Source organism: Triticum aestivum, chromosome 6B (assembly GCF_018294505.1).
Source record: "Triticum aestivum cultivar Chinese Spring chromosome 6B, IWGSC CS RefSeq v2.1, whole genome shotgun sequence".
Taxonomy (NCBI): Eukaryota; Viridiplantae; Streptophyta; class Magnoliopsida; order Poales; family Poaceae; genus Triticum; species Triticum aestivum.
In genome coordinates, this window is record NC_057810.1 from 412,542,680 (window position 1) to 412,546,346 (window position 3,667).

Below are 3,667 nucleotides of genomic sequence, written 5' to 3' on the forward strand. Positions count from 1 at the left end.
GAATTGTCATTTGGACAAGTTCCATTTAAAGAAACTATAAATTCTTCTCAATGATCTATTTCTGTCTCAACTCCAGGAATGACTGCCACTGTTGAAGTTCATTCTGTCTCATTTTTTTAAAGGTAGGGGTACCACAAGCTTTATTCCATGAAGCATTTGACCCACCTATTCGTCCTGGTTTGACGATCTGAATGTGTGTATACTAAGAAATTAATGCATGACATGGCTCTGATAAAGGAGGAGGGTTGTGATAGGCTTGGCGAGCCAACGTAAAAACTAGCCAGTCCCATAGGTATGAAACCGATTTGAGCGAGAGTAGTACTAGGATGGGTGACCTCCTGGGAAGTCCTTGTGAAAGAGTTTCATATCTAAGGGTTGTGATAGGCTTGGCGAGCCAACGTAAAAACTAGCCAGTCTTTTGGGTATGAAACCCATTTGCGCGAGAGTAGTACTAGGATGGGTGACCTCCTGGGAAGTCCTCGTGAAAGGGTTTCATATCTAGCCTACCCCAACTTGTTTGGGATCAAAGGCTTCGTAAGTAAGTAAGTAAGTATGGCTCTGATAAAGTGATAATCATAAGCCTCTACGTTTTTTTTTGTCGAGTGGAATATAATGATTATGTTTCTGGGGAAACAGATGCAAAGCATGTGGCTCTACGTAGTGACTCTGTCTTGCTTTGCTCCATGTAGTGACACTATATATATGTATTGTATAACAATTCACCGCTTTTAATTTGCCTTGTTGGTTCCTTTTGTGGTTTACCCAGGCTGCATACCTCACCTCTGTTTGATGTGTGAGTTCTCCATCTTGCTGCAGGTGCTACTCAATTCGTTAGTTGTATCTCATTATGCGCTGGACAACACAACAATTTGATTGTGAATCTATTCTGGTGCAGAGTCGTTCGATGCTTGCACCGTTGTAATCGCTTGTAAGTAACCAATGTCATTCTTAACAGTATAAAAGAATGTTGAATGGGAATGTCATAGGTTACTCTTATTTCCTAAATATTTTGGTTCCTCCGTAGTTGATGGTTAGTTATTATGTTCAGTACATGTAGTCTGGCTGATTAATTTTTAGAGGCCTTTTTTGGAAAGGCTTCAACATGCTGTTTTAATTACTGCCTTATGTTAATAGAATTTGAACTGTGACTTCTTCATAGTGTCAACCATCAAAGGAAGTAAAAAGCACAGTGACTTGCTCTTAATGATATATGCGCATTGAAATTTATTTGGATATGTTGTTGTTTGATGGATTGCTAACAAATGACAACCAGGTGCTTTTCTCTCATGTTTTAGTTTCAGTGAACATAAATACTTTAGTTCACGCATATTTATGCCAGATGGCATGTACCCATTATTTATTGGTTTATCATGACAGATATAAAAGAGAAGGCATACCATAATCTCATAAACCTATTGTAATGACAGATCTGGTTGTATTTCAGCTTTTGTGAAGTTGCTTTGAATTAAAAAAAATTATTTCCATCCTAGAATCTATCCAGTTCATGTGCTCAATATCAGCATCCATGTCATCTTTAGTTCTTGCACAAGTACAACCTCGCAATATTTGTTAACATATTTTTATGGTGTCAGTGGCTACTTCCAGTGCTGATCAAGAGCAGGGACAACAGATCATGTATCCTTTGCTTCATGAACTAATGTTCTAAATTCTTCAAGCAGCGAGGCACACATACCGTCTAGGTAAATAGCTCTTGAGGTATTTCCTTGAATGACATAATGTAACAATAGCATTTTTGTTCTCGCCATCGTTTTTCATTGTCTTGCTATATTATTTGATTTCTTTCTCTTATAAACAGAGCAGTAGTTGCTCCTTCTAATTGATATGTGTTGTATCTACATGGTGTAATGGTGTGTTTATTTTGAACATGAACAGTTCCGTGTTTCTGTTTTCTGCATTACTTTGTTCTCTAAGCTCTACCAATAGTGAGAACAAATTCTTTTTTGTCCTTGCATAACTATTTACCTGGACCCAGTAATTGCGAAATGTCAATATGAAGGTAGAAATCCAACAATATTGATTGTTATGCACATGATTGATGCTTCCTTGTAATTTTCTAACTATAAGTTGCTTTCTTACATGGGCGAGTTGATGTGCCACTTTCTATTTGCAGTAGCAGTACTATCGCAAAGCCAGTTGATGCTAGGTGTGCTTGAAGATGTTCCACTCCATGGATCGATAGAGTACAATGGTGAGATCATTTAGTTTCTTGGGTTGCATTAGTCTGTGATGTCGAGGATGATTCATAATCATTTGTGACAACCTGACATGTGCAAACTATAGAGGAGTAAGCAGTAGTGCATGGAAATAATAAAAATACATCATGTGTGTGTGTGTGTGTGCAGGACACACGCCCATGATTCATAATCATTTTTGACAGTCTTAGAAGAACAATTTCCCATTGTTTTTTATCCCCTATTGAATGTTTTGCAAATTTCATCCGTTGGTGGTTTCCCTACTTTGTGGTAGAGAACGGTGTGCCTTCGTATATAATAAATGGTCTCTAGTCTTGCAGCCCATGTACTATTATTGCTATTATTGCTATTATTGCCATCTACTTTAGAATAGAATGATGAGATGTGATCATGCACTTGCATTATCCAATTTCTTACTGGTAATCGAGTAGGTTCAGCTGTAATGGATTTGGTATCATGTACTTTTACATTGTGTAGATTGTTTGGTGTTCCAAGATAAAATCATGATGTTTTTTTCTCATGTGAATCCGAAGGACGTGCTCACTGATTCTCTTTTGTCAACTCATAGCATTTCAGATAGATATAATTAATTTTCCCCATTCAGATATCATAGGCTTTGCCTGTTTACCAATGCTACTATTTGTGGTCTCATGCCTCTGTCATGCTTCTCCCAATCTGAAATAGAGAAACATTACTTTTTTTTGATAGGCTTTGTCTACACTTATCTTTAAGGACACAACCTGGAGTCTTGTGGAGGTGTGAAGATGATACCCAAGTAATCTAGGACATTAATTTGTTACGGGTTCACTTGTGTACAAGAGTGCCATGTTCTTTCCCGTGTAATATATTGTGATTTTTTTGTTTAACATCATGTAGACTGTATCTTTCTATGGTAGTAAACATTATCCTGCTTTTTGGTTTGGAGCTGAGCGCTGGACCATGGTGATGGAGACTGCTCTTTGGAATTCCAGTATACTTGGAGAAAGAAGCAAAAGTTGAGGACCAGGTTGTTCTCAGTATATTTGTCACAACAAGTATGATTTGGTATATCATGTTATCATGTTATATTTCATATGAAATTTGCCAATGGCGTGTGATGAACCTTGATGCTGTCTATCCTTTATATGGATAAGATGTAAACTTTGTTTTAGATTAGTACTTCCTCTCTTATGTTTGCGCTCTTAGTACTGAACTTAGAGTCAAGTGGTTACCTTTTGTGGTCTGATGAAAGCACTGAACTTGAACTCTATGTTGCCTTATAATCTCATGACGATGTTGAAGTCATATGATGTTTTGTTTCTATTACAAATGAATGTTTCTATTTTTTCTGTTGAATACATATGCTAAACGAGGATTCCTACTAACATGAACATTACTTGATCACATCGTTGGGACCGGCACCCTTACGCCAAGGCGCGATTCTGATCTAGTACCCATTAGAGTAAGGGAACGGT

General features: G+C 37.5%; 1 long non-coding RNA gene across 9 annotated transcripts in view; it reads left to right on the forward strand.

Moving 5' to 3' along the window:
• LOC123137298 (uncharacterized) overlaps positions 1-3,368 on the forward strand; it is an 8,253-nt gene extending 4,885 nt beyond the window's left edge. For 8 of the 9 annotated variants that reach the window (XR_006468056.1, XR_006468055.1, XR_006468057.1 and 5 more), the window contains 4 exons: positions 817-928; positions 1,593-1,700; positions 2,132-2,209; positions 2,922-3,368. This is a non-coding gene — a long non-coding RNA (uncharacterized lncRNA). Of the gene's footprint in view, positions 1-816; positions 929-1,592; positions 1,717-2,131; positions 2,210-2,921 lie in introns of all 9 variants that reach the window. The other variant, XR_006468051.1, reaches the window with a different exon arrangement.
• The last annotated feature ends 299 nt before the right edge of the window (positions 3,369-3,667 follow it).